Source organism: Choloepus didactylus, chromosome 7 (assembly GCF_015220235.1).
Source record: "Choloepus didactylus isolate mChoDid1 chromosome 7, mChoDid1.pri, whole genome shotgun sequence".
Lineage (NCBI taxonomy): Eukaryota > Metazoa > Chordata > Mammalia > Pilosa > Megalonychidae > Choloepus > Choloepus didactylus.
The window spans coordinates 82647287-82664426 of record NC_051313.1 but is presented as its reverse complement, the minus strand read 5'-3'; the positions used below and the strand labels follow the sequence as shown (position 1 = coordinate 82664426).

Sequence of the window (17140 nt, the reverse complement as noted above, 5' to 3'; positions counted from 1 at the left end):
GACACATCATTGATAAACTTCAAAATTAGTGGTTTCTTGAAGTTTCATGGCTCTCTGTTCCATTATTTAAGTGGGAGTGCAAGACTATTTACTAAGGCTGAGAACACAAAACCTAGTGCTCTCTTCTCTAGTGCTCCACATAGCCAGCCCTCTGAAGTCTTGCTACATTTTTGCAGGGACACTCTGCACAGTGGTACACTTTATACTTTGCACAAAGGTGCTAGATGGAGGAGTGAGGATGTTTAAAGCCAGCCTGCACTCTGCTCAGCAAACCCTGTGTCCTGGCATGGGGCTCATTCATTTTACTGTGGGCAAAGGTATATATGGACATTACGTCACATGTCTTCTAGAATACATCTTCCTAGAGAGGGCACTTTTTTCCAGTTGGCACAAAAGCTTCATATATAGATGAGCCCCAGCCCCACCTTGTCCCAGCCCTGCCTCCTACCAGTCCTGCATTTTACATAAAAGAAAACAAAGGCCCAGAAAGGTTAGGTAATTCACCCATTGTCACACAGCTAGTAGTACAAGACTTAGCCAGGATCTGAATCTAATTTGACTCCAGAGTCTATGTGGAGTGATTGCTATATGGTGCCTCATGGGAACACAGGCTCAGGCACAACAAAAGCTTTCAGCAAATGACTGCTTTATTATTTACCCAGCACAAAGGGTCCAAAGGAACAGAGTAAGAGATCCCATTGTAGCCAGTCTCCTGGGGAGGCCAACTGCTTGGGTCAGGGTTCAATGAATGGCAGTTCTGCATGCTCCACCTCACATTAAGAGGAGAGACTAATCCATGCTGCCTAGGGGTAGAGGGTAGGGAGATGGTATTTATACAAACCAAGGGGAGGCGGCCCTGCCACTGAGGGATCTTCCCTGATAAATAGCTGGGGTTGTTTGTTCCTGGCTTCTGGGTTCAAGGTATGGTCCAGCCTTTTCATTAGATCTAACACCACCCAGCTGTGGAATGGAAATGGCCTGAAATATCCGCGGACAATAGAAAAGGAGGTGGGGACAGGGGTGGACAAGGGCTGCAAGATGGCTGCTGAGTGTGTGTCTGTCACTTCTCCAGCAATCTAAAATGTTAATGACTAAACTATGCTGTCTTGGTAATGATTACTTGTTCATTACCAAACCCAAATGGGACAAAGCATGATGGGCCACAGTGTGAATGCAGAAGGATCTGGATGTGAGAGATTAATCCAGGCAGCAAATGTCTAGATCAAGAGTCTTGGAAATGTCTGCTCAATGTTTTGTTGGAAATTTTCAAACATAATTTAAGTGTATTTAGAAGTCAAAAATAGTTTTCGTACAAATAGAAAAAGCCTGCACCTTAATCAACTTGATGTCTATTAATGTTGAACAGTCATTTTAGGCTTTTCTATCTCATCTGAAGAGTTTTTAATCGATGTTCTCAGACAATATACTTAAGTTGTCATAAAGTTCCTTTTTGCATTTTATAGTAATATAAAAGTATTCTTTCCCTTGTCCACCGACATTTAAAATACATTTCTTACATATTAGTGGAATTTTATGTGCCTGTTAAGTACCATGTGGAAATAATCAAATCCCATTATGAACCCAAAGTCAATTCAACACCAATTCCAAAGCAGTTTGCCCACTCAATTATCAGCAGCTGTGCACTTTTTAACTTACAGTTTAACTTTTAAAATCCCTTTGTTTTAATTTTGAGCCTGCTTCCTTGATACAATTTAATTACTTTGTCAGGATCTGTTCCACACTGGGGTCTGGACCACTGAGAACCAGTGCTTACCACACAAGATGACTGGCCATGGACACAAAAGATGTCTGGGAGGGAGGTTTGGTGTTCTCTAGCAGGTGACTTGCTTTTTCTTTTTCCTTCTGTGACTTTCATGGACTTTTTCATGTCACTTGGGTTCAGGTTGGGAGAAAGTTCAGTTACCTAGAGAAGTAATATAGATTCTCCACTAGCTTCATTCTCTAATAGAGCCTTAAGCTGATTTCTTGACTATGTGTGTTGAGGTTGGGCCTCATGGAAACCTCTGTCTTCTTTCTTCTCCCATTCCTGACCTTCAGCCCAGGTTAAGAGAATGCAAACCTCTGGCAAAGGAGACATCAGTGAAGGGAAATCAGGAAGCATCTCTAGGGCATCCCCAGTGAAACCATGGAGGGCCTGAGTAATCTCCCTGAGAAGGCCTAGAATCACCTGGGAAGTTGAGTATCACTTGAAAAAGAGACAGGAAGGATCTAAATGTGCTGCACCCCAGGCCAGATATACCCAGACTACCTCTTGAAAAAGGGCTCAACCTTGTTTTTGGAGCCACAAATTGACTTGCCTCATAGTAGGGGAAGGCTTGTCCGCTCTAGGCACTGACTTCCAGCCTTGATAGCTCCAGTACCCTGTGTCTCCGCTTTGTTTGAAGAGCACTGTTATCATTTACAAAGCTCTTTGACCCATATTGTCAATGTGAGCCTCTTATCTTTTCCCACAGTCCCCAGCTTGAAAGCCAGCTCCTTGTCTGCTGACTTGTAGTCCCTGGAACTTTACTTCTCTGATACCAGCCCTACGTGTTGCCTGTTCCAGCCAACTGGTCTTCAGTGTTGTCTGTCCATCATTCTGTGTAGACTCTGAACATACCAAACTGTGTTCTGCCCAAGTTACAACATTTTAGAAATAGCATAAAAGTAGGTCTCATTTTGAAATCCACAGATGTCATTGAGAACAATAAAGAAAGAAATTGTCCAAGAACTTAGTATTAGGACAGGTGAATATTTCTAAGGAATAACGTTTCCTAGTTTAAGAAAAAAAAGTTTATTTTCTTCTCATTATAAAGTAATTTGCAATCCTTTCAAAAAATTTGGGAAATGCTGGCGGTGGGGGGGCAGTGATGGCACTATGCTATGCATGCATGTCGTCATTCCTTCATTCACTCAGCACTGGGGGATAGAGTGGTAAACAAGATAGATAATAGACAAGTCCTTCTCTCATGGACCTTACATTCTAATGAAGTAAGCAAGTAATAAGAGAGTAATAGATAGCAGAAAGTCATTTGAGGAAATAATGCAGCATTAAAGAATAAAGAGTGATGGGGTGGGTCGACTAAGAAAGGGTGGTCAAGGCTATCTAAGAAGGCAGCATTTAAAAAGAACCTGAGTGATGAGAAGAGAAGAGTCATGCAAAGACCTGGAGGAAAAGTATTTCAGGCAGAGGAAACATCAGGCACAAAGATCCCCAGGCAGGAATGCACTCGTGTTTGCAGAACAAAAAGAAGCCCAGTGAATGTGCTAGAGTTCAGTGAGGTGAACTGGGATGAAAGCTAAGGGAGAAGATAGGAAAGGCAGGCAAGAGCAAGATGATGAGAGCTTGTAGGCCACTGTGATTAGCTTCACTCTTATTCTAAGTATAATGGAAGGCCCTAGGAGAGTTTACACAGGGAGTGACATGACGAGATTCATGTTATAAAACATTACTTGATTATGGTATGGATAATGGATTACATGGGGAGACGAATGAAACAAATAGGTGGTTATTTCTACACTTTAGGCAGGAGGTGATGGTGGCTTTGATGTTATAAGTGGAGGTGGAGAGAAGATGATGGATGTAGGGAACATTTCGGAGGTAAAGCTGATAGGAATTGTGATGGATTGGATGTGGAAAATAAGGAAAAGAGATGAAAAGAGAGAAATCATGGATGAGTAACTGGATGAGTGAAAGTGATATTTCCTGAAATGAGAAAGACCTAATTTATTTTTCACAACAGCCCCTGGGGATGGGTTCTATTATCACCATAAAACAGAGAGGAAAATTAATGCTTAGGGTAACGTGGTAACTTGGTCAAGGGCACACAACTTTAGAAAGTAGTGAAGCAGGGATTTGAACACTTCCTGCCTGAATACAGGGACCCTGATATTAATCACCACTCTAAGATTACTTTGCGATTACCTATTAACAAAGACCCTTGTTAATATCTTGATTTCTTTTCAGCCTCCTCCCCAACACTGGTATTTTAAAACATATCTGTAGTATATAATTTAGAAACTATCTTTCTCATTGACATTTATAATAATATTATCAAATACCCTTCTGAGCATCACCTTTCATGAAAATCATCATGCTTTAAATGCTTTCAAGAAAATAAAACTGAGCAGCAAGGTATGTCAAGGAAACAGATAAATGGCCTGAGAAAGTTTCCTCAAGGGAAAAAGAGAACACGTTTTGTTTCTCTTATTATTTGTCTTTCTAAGATTTTTCATTTGAAAATATTTTTTAAAGCACCTTGTTCATTATTATATTTCTTAGTAAACTATTTTAAGAATTATTTGGTTTTATACTTCAAGATTACCTTCAAACTTCCAGAACCTTTTAAAACAGTCTTTAGGTTCCAGCTTTGAGTGTTTCAGCAGTTTACTTATTTCTTAACATCTAATTTGGCACTACAACTTGTACTCTGCCTCATTGTTTTATTTTGGCTTCCTAGGTTTAAAGTAACAGAGACCCTATCAAGCTAGCACAAATAATAATCATAACAATAATAATAATTGTTTTAGCCTGGGTTACTTAAGAACACAGAAATTGAGCAAAGGTTTAAAAAGCTGAGGCTTATTTGGGAGGTGCAAACTTAAGGGAGTCAGGTGAGGAAAAAGAGAACCGATGCAAAGAATGATGGGAATCATTGAGATGGGTTACATTACCACCCTGTCTCCTGCTCTGGGGAACTACTGAGCACACAGCAGGACGTTCAGCAGATCCTCCAAAGACTTCTCCAGACAGGTTGTATGGAGAAACTGTGCCTTAGAATGGCCTAGGGATGTAGGAGAAGGGGGATTTATCTGCCCTTCTCCCTCTCATCCCTTTTGGCACGGATCAAAGTTTGCTCCTTGGGGTTTAACTCCCTCTCACGTTTAGGTTGCTTCATGAGGCATCTCCAGTGTCTGCTCAGGATGTTTGGCCCAGCTGCCTGGGATTGTCAATCGGGAGGGCCTGGCACTCCCAGGAATGTGGACTGTCTGGGAAGTGGGAGTGCAAGGGAATCTGAAGAAGCGCATAAGGTTTATGCCTGATATTATAACTGAATGACACTGTGCTGAGTGCTATGCTTGGATTATCTTACTGAAACCTCATCACAGCTCTATGAGATAGCTAGCTATTATTGCTAACCTTGACCTATGGATAGAAAAATTTAAATAGTAAGTTATAGAACTGAGATTTTTAGGTAGGCAGTCAGACCCTATAGCCCACACTTTCTTTGTTTTTGTTTCCTGCAATTTTATTGCGATATAGTCATATACAATCATCCAAAGTATGCAATTTTTCACAGTATCATCATATAGCTGCGCCTTCATCACAATTTTTGAACATTTTCTTTACCTCGAAAAAAAAGAATAAAAATAAAAGTAAAAAAGAACACCCAAAACATCCCTTCCTCCATCCCCCCCTATAATTATTCACTTTTTGTCCCCATTTTCTATTACTCTGTCCATACACTGGATAAAGGGTGTGTGAGCCACAAGGTTTTCACAATCACACAGTCACACTGTATAAGCTATATAGATATACAATCGTCTTCAAGAATCAAGAGCCCACACTTTCAGCCACACTTCCCTTTTGAAAGTTGTGTAAGATTATAGAGGAACTTGGTAAAGTGATGAAATTCCAGGGAAATGCATTGTGGGCTGCCATGGGAAACAGGGTTGGGATTGGACTGCCATTAGGAGCCAAACCAACTCAGAGTTTGTAGGGGCTTGTACCTTCATGGCATATCTGCTTTTTTCTGTGATTCCTACCCTTTTCCTTACCCTAAAAGTGAGCATTCTTATCTTCAACTAATGCCTAATAGCAACCTTCCCTCACTGACTGTGGCTTTTCTGACTAATTCATGTTCTCCTCTCAGACTCTCTTTGTGGTGTAATCCACATTTCTGAGAGAAGCATTGACCCAGCATAGTGGTTAGGGTAAGTTGGTTGGTTGCAAACAGTAGAAACTAATTTGATCTAGTTCTGTTAAAAGTGAATCCATTAGAAACCATGAGTAGATCACGAGAACCCTGTTTAGAATTTTGGGGACCCAGAAGATCTCAGGAGCAGGCCCTAATGGACACCTCATGCATGTGGCACACCTGGAATATTCTTTTTTTTTTTTCCTGTCTTTGCATACATGGCCTGAAATCAAAAATCCTGGAAAACAAGGGTCTGATTGGCCAAGTGTAAGTGATGTACCAGCCCTTGGCTGTACCAGGCAATGACAAGGAAATGAATGGGAGGAGCCTCCAGGGATATCTGTATTCACTTTCCCAATAGGGTTGCATACAATAGGGGAGAAAATTACCAAAAGGAAACTGGGATGCTATAAGGAAGTGGGGGTTGGGGGTGGTGAATGTTGGGTAGATAAAATATGACAAATGGTTCTCATGTCCAGCTAATATTTTCTCTTACCATAGCACACCACTTCATAGTCTGCTGGCTATTTTATAAATGGGATACTCTACAAAGTTGTGGTCAGCCTTAATGCATTTCAAAGTAAAATATAAATGACTTTCCAATTATTTACTATTTTGAATTATTTATGCCACCGCTTCCTTCCATTTGAATATCCTAGATCTGATCCTGGAAAGGTGACCAAATTATAGCCACTTACCAAACAAAGCTCTGGTATCTTATTTATTTATTTACAAATACTTATTTAGCATCGGTTTTTACCTACTATTGTGGGAGGTGCTATGGGAGATAGAGAAGCACTGGGTAAGATGCAATTATTGCTTTCTAGTACTTAAGTTTGCATTTAGGAAACACAATGCAGTATGGTATGTATAAAATATTATATAACAGTGCAGAATCAAATATAAAAATGTCTGTCTATGCAGGATAGCATGGTTGAGAGCAGAACTTCTGCTACTATAAGAGGAGCTAGGTGCAGGTTGTTATTTAAATCTCAAAAGAATATATTTGATCTGGGAAAGGAATAAATTGTGATGTGGCAATTAGTTGAACTATGTCCAGGCCATGTTAATATAAATTTTTTTGCAATTCATTTGTTCCAAAAGAGAGGGCACAGATAGATTTAGAATGTCTTTTTCTTTTTTCTATGTCTTGTATAAGAATTTCTCCCAGAGTCATTCCCCTTTGGCCACAGTGGTCCTGACATGCATCCTTACAGAGTGACACTGCTGTTCTGCCATTTGCAAATGGCACTGGCCTGACCTGCCTGTCGACTACCATCTTTCTAAAGCTAATGTCATGAAATGCCTCTGGCAGCATAAATAACTTTATTACTAAGATGTAAAGTAGAGCAAGTTATTAATATTGCATGAATTGCATTCTATTCAATTTTTTTTTCTCTAATTGGGAGAGATCTCACTAGATTCTGAAAAATATATCCTAAAAACTGCTGAGTAGCATGTATTGAATGAACTGAATTAGGAAGCCCCATTGCTGCTGGAAATTTTGACAGGAACCTTGTTTTAATAAGTTCAAGTTTACTTCTGAGATGCTCATTTTCTTTAGGAATTCAATTGATTAAAGCAGCCTGACTCTCAGCAGTAACTACAAGAAATTAGATTTTACTGTGGACTATAAACAGTCCTGCAACTGATCATATGACACTCTGAGCATTATCAAGAGGCTTGTGGAATGCTTTGTTGTGAGAGGTAATTGACACTGAAAGCTTTTGAAAATTGAGGTTTACAGGAGCAGGCCCAAGTCAATGATGTTTTATTTTATCTGAGGTATTTGAATAAGATGTTAGTTGGCATGTTCCAATACTTTCTTGTGAAGCCCAAGTTTCACTGGCAAGATATTAACCTTCAGTACAAGAAGCAGAAGCTAAGTTAGAAAGGATACAATTAAAATTCCTCTCAGATCAGTGCCATCACTCTTTGAAGAACAAAAGAAGAAAGGAGCCTACACATATCACAGACTGAGCTGCTTTCGATAATGGGTGTATTTTCCCTCAGGCCATTTATAACCACACACTAAATTTCCTCATTTTTCATATTTAAGGATTGACAGTCTATCCTATCCTTTATTATAATTTGATTTAAAAACAAGACAGTCTAAAAAACTAAGCATACTGGGTTGTAGTCCTGGATTTTCCACCAACTCATATGATTTTCAGCCTTTATGTTCCCAATGACAAGAAACACCTGACTTATTAACTTGCACTACCCTCTCCCATGGGGCTTCCAGACTCTGTGTAATTTATGGTTCACTTGCAGGGAATACATTGGTACACTTTTCTCCTGCTCAAAAATAAATCCTGGTATGCATGTGTGTATAAAGTTACAGGAATAGTCATGCCTTTGACCTAATTTATGAAAAAAAGTGGCGATTTTGAAATGCCACTATTTCATTAGTAGTTACAAGCCACTTGTGACATACTTCCAACTAAACATGATGTACCATGTATCTCGACACTTGGTTGAGGATCTGCTATTCTTGTGGTCTGGCTGACTATGAATGAATCATTTAATTTCTCCATGCTTTACATACTTGTAGTTCCCTTCCAGTTCTAAAATTGTGTAAGCACTGTTATTTAGTAGTAGCCAAATGAGTCCTCTGTGTATGCTTATATTATGCTAATATCAGAAGTTGCTGTACTTATTAATTATTCTAGTTCTTCCAACAACAAATTCTGAATTTGACAATGGTGCAGAGATATGATTTGGGAGCAAGTGGTTACCTAAAGTGTTATGGCTGCTCCCTTGAAAATAGTCTTTCTTTAGTGTTCTTGTTGGTCCTATACATCAAGTTGATGAATGAAGCTATATTATAATATAAATATTAGTGTGATATAAATATAAAACTTATATTTGCAATCCATTGCATCCATCAGGGCACTAGCCTGTAAGTTCTATGAGAGTGTAGACTTTGGTCTGGTTCGATCACTGCTACATCCTCATTACTTGGCACAGAGGAGAGGCCCCAAAATTTTGTATATTCAATTAACAACCTTCATGATATTAACCTAATATATAAAATAGTAGTGCCTTATATTTGTTGTGTTACTCAGACTCTGTTTACACGTGAAAGAAACCCAACTTGAATGAACTTAAGCAGAAGGAAAAAATAGTTTGCTTGTGTAAGCAATCCTAGAATGGAAGGTGTGTGCCTGGCCTTAGGAGGATACTCAGGGGCCCAAAACAACAGGCTTTCTGACTCCCATCTCTCATCTCTGATATTCCAGCTTCCTCCAGGAGGAAACCGTGGCCACAGGAAGCATCTTGGTCCTTAGTTTCAGTCTGGCTCAGATTTTTTACCCAATCCTAGAGGCAAAGGGTAGGGGTCAGGAAAAGTTCAAGAGAAGGTCTTTAATTATTAGAGATTTGTTAGTTCATTTTAAAAGGCGAGTTTAAAAAGGAGAGTTTTAAAAGAATGTTAATTAAACTTTTTTCTTACATTAATTTTCCGATCTTTTGATGTAAAGCCAAGTCCTTTTAATTTCCTTTTTTTTTTTTTTGAGTCAGGGACTATTGTTTGGAGATTGATCTTATTTTTCTTGCAAAAACCAGACCCTCCATGCATCATACTTTTCAACTGTGATTTTTTTTAAGAGGACCAAATATGTAAAGATACTTGTAATCAATCTGAGTGCAGAATCCTTCTAGATGTTTAAGATTCCCACCTTAATTGTGTATAATGGTATCTCCCGTAATTAAGTTGATGGCATTTTTTGAGTGTGATGAACCTTTATCTATGTTTCACAAAACAAACAAAACAACCTTTTATTCCTGCTGCACTCATTTTATCATTTGTGTAATATTTAATGAAATTACACCCTTACAATAACTAGTAAAACTGGCATAAACAGTTTTGGGAATGAATGCAACTGACTCTTAATTAATATGCAACTCAAAATGGGCAACTGAAGTGTGCAGACATTATGAGAGATGCCTACTAGCCACAGTATTTAGTGTACTCTGGGTGCCAGCTGGTCTTTTTTAGGAGGGGAATGAAGAGTTAACTGTTGCTCTGGTAAGATGGGTTTAACGAAGGTAACAACTCTGTCTTTGAGTCCTCAGAGTCCATGAGAGAGATAGAGATGTGCACATATAAAAACGTATAATGCAGAATGTGATGGGTCATAATCAAGAAATGTACTATGGGAGCAAAGAAGAGAGAGCCATTAATTCTGTCTGGAGGGTAGGAGATCAAAATTGGAGCTGTTTCTTTAAGAATGAGCAGGTGGCTGCTAATGCAGAAAAGGAGAAAGAAATGGCAAGTACAAAAGCAGGGATGTGTGAGAGATCATTACAGAACTTCTGGCCACTTTCAATTGTTGACGCTCTTGGTTTATTAAATACTAAAGAAATCACAAAACAACTTTTTGAACATTGTGGTATATTTTAAATGTTTACATTTAATAAATTAAAACCATTAACGCAGAAGAGCTATTTAGTAGAACTTACAGGATTTATTTTTAAAAGCCAGATTTTAAAATGGCCAGGAATGGAGTATGTTTATGATGAAGATTCAATGATGAATTTTCTGTCAGTGTATTTACATGACTCTGTGTATAACATCATTTGGAGATAATGGCAAAAACCTAACTTTGAAGTGTTTTAGCACGTTAGACTTCAGCCAAATGGCTCTTCTTCATGCACACCCTCCCTTGCCCCCTGTACCTGGAGCCTGGTACATTAAGGTGATGTTAAACTGAGAGTGGTTGAGTATGGATGATAGTAGAGTATGTTTTAAAGAACTGCATGAGGTAAGCAGTAATGGGCTACAAGGAACAAATCAGGAAGGACCTTGTAGCCAGGCTAAGAAATTTGGAATAAAAGGTAACAGAGATTGCAACAGTTCCTCTCTCTGAATACAGGCTATTGACGGTCACAAGCCAAAATCTGGATTTTCCCATTCTTTTTTAATGCTTTCTTATAAGCCTGTGATCCTCTCCAAAAAATAAGAATAGGCTCAGAATTAAATACCAAACTAGTGTGTACCTGTCAAACTGGATAATATAATACCGAAAAAATATCCTGAGATGTGGGAACTTGGGCTTAGGCTGACTATGAAAAATGTTCAAGAAAATACTCAACACTCTAGGTTTGCACAAATTCTGATCTAGATAAAGCATACAGAATCCCACAGGTTCTGCTATTATTCTACAAGCTTCCAGCATCATCACTTACTCTAATACATCTACAAAGGACTCGGTTGACGATGTCTGTCCCTCCTCTGATCCATATTCTTATCCCAGCAGGTATGGCTCGGGGTGATGGATGTCATAAACATGCACAGACAGCATGAATATTAAAAGGTTGTGGTGTCTCAAAGAAAAAAATAGTAGAGTGATGCTATCTGTCAAAGAAAGTGATGATCAAGGCTGTTTTCTCACATTTGTTAATAACTCCACACTTTTTAAAGAAAATAGGAGTATACTTTTGGAAACATTATCAGAAAGAATAACCTTTAACTGAAGGGAGCTTACCTGTCAGTAAGTCATGGATGGATTTTTAAAAGCACCCATCAACTGGAAAAAAAAATCATGAGATGGTTGACAGTTTTTCAAGCATTGAAACTTTCCTTGTAGCCCTGAGTCATAGAGTTTGATTCATTCAGGCTTGACCAGGCACTGACAGGGCTAATGTGTTGACTCATAACACAATTGACTGAATGAATAAAAGAAGCTGTAAAAATATACTTGACATTTCTAGAGTCATGCAAATGTAAAATTGTCTGAAATTTTGATTTTTACTTATTTATCTTAATTTTATTTTCCATATAGAATCAAAGTACTTTATTTAAATTATTCAATTATAGGATTTTAAAATTCAGTGATTAATTGATAAGTAACACGGCAGAATACAAATAGCCAGTGCAAAGTGATAGATGGAGAACTGGTAATGAAATGTGAAGGGCAAACTTTGAGATACTTGCATTAATAATTAGACTCAGACTTCTTAAGAGTCCCTGAGATGATAACTTGTTTGCCCTTGTTTAAGAGAGAGAATTGTGGGCCACAGTTTGTGTGACTTGAACCCATTTACAATTTGTCTGCTTTGAGCTTAGAAATTTCCATTTCTGCCTAACTCTAAAAGGAAGAATGCATCTGTCTGTTAATTAGATTCAGGAATAGATACAAATGGATTGAATGGAATTTTGTCTTGTTATAGGTATTTCTCCTCATTTCTACCTTTCCTAAGTTGTTGTTTTGATTGAGATAATTAAGCTTTACATTGCTGCTGCCATTTACCAACAGGGGTTGTATATCTATTTTTAGGTGTAGGTGCTAGTTCTTCTAGGGCAGTATTTTTGACCACGATCCACAACAAAAAATTCATTTCATATGTCAACCTAATACATATGAATGTAAATATAAATAATATAATATAAAATATAATGTTATACAAATATCTGTATATTGCATATTTTAAAATATATTAATATTTATATAAATATTTACATAATACTTTATAAATTTTATATGTGTGTGTGTGCATATATATATATATAGTCTCACAAAACTTATTCTTACCACTAGTAATGCTCTCTGACAGGGAATCACAGGGTGTGTGGGGTGTTCTAGTTTGCTAATGCTGCCAGGATGCAAAACACCAGAAACGGATTGACTTTTACAAAAGGGAGTTTATTTGGTTAGAAAGTTACAGTGTTTAGGCCATAAAGTGTCCAAGGTAAGTCATCAACAATCGAGTATCTTCACTGGAGGATGGCCAATGGTGTCTGGAAAACCTCTGTTAGCTGGTAAGGCATGTGGCTGGCGTCTGCTCTGGAGTTCTGGTTTCAAAATTGCTTTCTCCCAGGATGTTCCTCTCTAGGCTTCGGCTTCTTTCCAAAATGTCACTCTTAGTTGCTTTTGGGGCGTTTTTTCCTCTATTAGCTTCTCTGGAGCAAAAGTGTGCTTTCGACGGCCGTCTTCAAACTCTCTCATCTGTAGCTTCTTTCCCAGGTCCTGTGATTGGTTCCCTCTTGGCTGGAGCTCCTCTTCAAAATGTCACTCTCAGCAGCACTGAGTTCCCTCTGTTTGTCAGCTCATTTATATGGCTCCAGTGATCCAACCCAGACCCACCCTGAATGGGTGGGGCAACACCTCTATGGAAGTTATCCAATTAGAGTCATCACCCACAGTTGGGTGGGGTGCATCTCCATGGAAACACTCAAAGAATTACAATCCAATTAACACTGATAAGTCTGCCCACACAAGATTACATCAAAGATAATGGCATTTTGGGGTACATAATACATTCAAACTAGCACAGCGGGGCTGGCAAATCAGTGTGTTAACACCCTTCCGGAAGCCCATTCTCATACAATCCTACAAAAAAAAATTGTGCCAGTCAGCAAGAGCAGTATGCCTCCTGGAACTGGGACCTAGATATAAGTCTTAGAGCGTCTTAGGGCATCTGGTTGACCCTAGGTGCAGATGGTGGGTTGTGGAGTATAGGAGAGCATCCTAAAGGAGAGAAATAGGGTATAGGACCCAGGTGGGTTCCTATCCAGTACTGCAGGCCCCAGCTAGTCCCAGGTACTTTAAGGAAGCCGCTCTAGTGTGTGAGAGGTTGGTTGGGTGCTAAAATTACTGTCCTCTGATCTATAATATCCTCTTTTATTGTATTATATTAATTTTACAATTTTAAAAATGTCTTGTGACTCTCTAAATGGACAGGTCCCAATCTTTGTGTGCCTTTTTGTTTGTTGTGATCTTCTAAATGGATGGCTTCCAATATTTGTATGCCCTTTTGCTTCTTCATTTGGCTTCCTAGGAGAGAGAATTTGATTAGCACAGTTTGAATGAAGTGTCTTTTTTTGCACTAATCAGCTGTGGACAAGGGGAATAGATCTTGCCATCTAGATGTGACCATTTTCCATCCCAAATCTCCAACATTGAAGGGCTACTCTTGGAAGGTGGGGATCCTGTGAGCCAGGCAACCACTCCAGGAGGCATCCACTAGAGACACAAATATTCTTAGAATTTCAGACCCCAGTCCTCAGCCTCTCAGATATCTAATCCAAGACAAATTGACAAGTAGAAAATATCTGATTTTACTGATAGAGAATCAGAGAAATAAAAGGAAAAGTGATGTACTCAGTGACATGAGGAGTCTGTGGAAGAGACAATGCTGGGTCCATGTCTTTTTACTCCTAGTCCATGGCACCATGTTGCACCATTCAATGAAACGTACTCAGAAATCTTATTGGCATTAAAACTGCTTTGTTCATCTCCTTCTTTCCAAAAAAACAAACAAAATAACCCAAAACATATCCTAGTATCATAGTCTCCAAAAAGTTATGTTCATTGCTACATATTTGATGGAATACTAAAATGGTTTGTTTGATCATTTGCTTCGGTACTCATAAAACTCCATCACTGTAATTTCCTATAACACTCCTTTTTTATCAGCTAGGAAAAGCATTTCTTTTATTTCATCATCAGAGGATTTTTGTGTGTCCTTTATACTTTCTCAGAAAGATTAAATATTAGCTCTGTTGACAGCAGTAAAGCAATTTGTAATTCTTCAAAGAGTTTCAGTGCAAGTAAAGATTATTACTCTGTGTTAACAAACTAAGCACTTAATATATTTTACCCTGATCCTCATGTCCATAACTCTGGCTTTTCCAGAATTACATCTAAAAATATACATCTTTAAAATGTGAAATAGACATTGGACAAACTGGAAGGAAATCTTTTTATGCTTTTCCTTTTTTTAAAAAATTTAGAGCCAGTGGGGTTTTTCCCATGGGCAGTTTTGAGAGCATTGGTTGTTGTCATTGGCAGGCATGATCTGGGCTTTCTTTAACCTATTCAGAGTCTCTATCAGGGTATTGATATAAAGATTTCTCAGTAAATTGCTAAAATCCAAGACAACAGTTCTCCCTTGATCTAAAGAATTTTGATGACCATCTTACTTACACTTGTTATCCACCTTATTAGATCTCTATAAAGAAGAGTAATGTTTTAAAAGTGTTTGTGTTTCAAAACAACTGCTTTAATTCAGGATGTAAGTATCTGTTCCTTTTAGAAAAGAAGGTTCCAGTAGAGAATGAAAAATAAGTAAGGAACTTAGCTAGTTGTCAGGAAGGAACTTAGCTGGAGGTAACTGTTTTGTCTGCAGTTAGTATCTGGTTGGTATCATCATAGAGAAATCTCTGGTTTCTGCTTCAAAAGACTGTGCACAGCTTTATTTTAACTATCCTCTTAAGTTTATTTCTAATACTTTGTTCTCCATAAAACAGGTTCTAAGTGATTCAGTATTTTGCAAAACCTACTGGATTTAAATCTCTCCCTGGTGACTGGAAATATCAATCTATATACCTGTCAGCCCACTCCCCAACTAAATCTCTGCTCCTACTTTTACAAGAATGAACTTGAGCTGCTTCCTATAATTATCACTTAATAATACCAGGAACTGAGAAATTGAGAGTACTGAGCAAGAAATTTTCTACTAAGGAAAGGCAAAATAAACTCAAGGTGCATTTAAGGGCTGGGGGGAGATGTTTTTTTTATCTGTCGCTAGGCCTTTTGCTGCTCATGGGGCCTCTTCTCCCTTCAGAGGAACATGTTCTCTTCTCAAAGGCCTCATTTGTTCCAACCCAACAGAGGACTGTAGGACTGTCCTGTTAGATATGCTAACTCTGTCCTATTAGATCTGCTAGACCACTCTGCAGAAGCTTTCTTTTACACATTTAAATTCATCATAGAAATCAGATAAACTTGCACAGGGGAGGGATTCAGAATGCTTGGCAGAAGGTGGTAGTAGCTGAGCACAGATGTCTGGGGGTGTTCAGACAAATTATTTATTCCAATTCACCATAAATATTCCACTAGATTCAGGGGTAAAGTTATTACTTAGAATAGTTTCCTGTAGGGCACAAGCCATGAGTGTTTGGCTTTTCACTGACAAATATTAGATGGTTTCCCAGGGTGGGGCAGGAATATTTCCCTTAGGAAGCTGTTACCTCTAGGTTGAACTATCAACAAACCATTCCCTGCCTTTGGTCTAATTAAACTATACACATTTTGGCGGGTATAAAATAGCGATGCTGACATGCCTGCATTTAGGTTGCTGACACAAATGTTCTGAGCATAGTTGATGTAAGTGATGCTGACATAAACCTTCTCCTTGAGAACAGCTGCTAGAGGTGCTTTTCCACTATCTTCCAGTGGATTTACTGTAAGCATTGTTTGAGCATCTTCTATTGAGATTTAATACTTCAGTATGAAAAATTAACCTATTGATTTCTCAATTACTTATTTCTTTCAAGTGAATAACTACTTATATTAGTGCATGACTTCTTTTTACATTTAGTATTAGATAAAAAAATCCAATACTGATTATTTTTGTACTACAGATTTCATTTGCAAAGCTCCAAAGATGACTAAAATTCATTTGTTTTGGGGTGGAAAATGGAGGCGCAATTGTGTTGCATAAAAATGTGTTACATTGTAATACAGATTTCATGTTAACGTTACTGGTGAACTACCTAGTTAACTGATAATTAGCTGCCACTGCTGGTAATTTTGTACATGAACGTGATGAAAGCTATATATCTTCCGCCTCAGGGAGAATTGTCCATTTACCTAACATTATACAGAAGATGGCATGAACATTATCCACCTTAAGGGGTTTAGGACCTCCTAAATTCACCTATGAACCCCAGGTCAAGAACCTTCCTCATTGGCTCTTTTGCATTGACAGAGATTGCATTATCCATCTGTATTTGGTGGTGCATTGTCCCTAATAAGGCTATTAGAAGATGGCATCATAACCCATAGTAAATTTCTTTAGTTCCGATAATCTGAGATTTTGTTTTAGCAAATCTAGCTTTTGTAGATGTACCAGGTCAGGTTCTCTAAGAAGCTGATGCCAAGATAGGATGAGATGTGCAAGAGATTTATTAGAAGGAAATGCCTGTGAAGGATAAAGGAGGGTAGAAGAGGAGTTGGAAAGTGGACTTTCAGACCTGGACACAAGTCTGACACCTGTGAAGGCAGAGAGGGAAGCACAGATTGGATAGGAAAAGACTCAGACTGAAGTACTGTTCTAGAAAGTTTCAGCCAGGCCAATGGGGAGTCTCTGAGCAAAGGTTGCTCATTAGAGGAGTCCCACATTGGGCAGAATAGCCTGCTTCCAGTATCCTCATTGTACTCTGCCTTTGCCTGCTGAAACCCTGGACAAATCCTGGCTGAGGCATGACTGCTGTG

General features: G+C 38.6%; 1 protein-coding gene across 1 annotated transcript in view; it reads right to left on the bottom strand.

The window, feature by feature from the left end:
* Positions 1-13100: 13100 nt before the first annotated feature.
* LOC119540636 (translation initiation factor IF-2-like) overlaps positions 13101-17140 on the bottom strand; it is a 191222-nt gene continuing 187182 nt past the window's right edge. The window contains exon 6 of the mRNA XM_037844662.1: positions 13101-13696. The gene's annotated coding sequence lies outside the window, so the exon portion shown is untranslated. The remainder of the gene's footprint in view (positions 13697-17140) is intronic.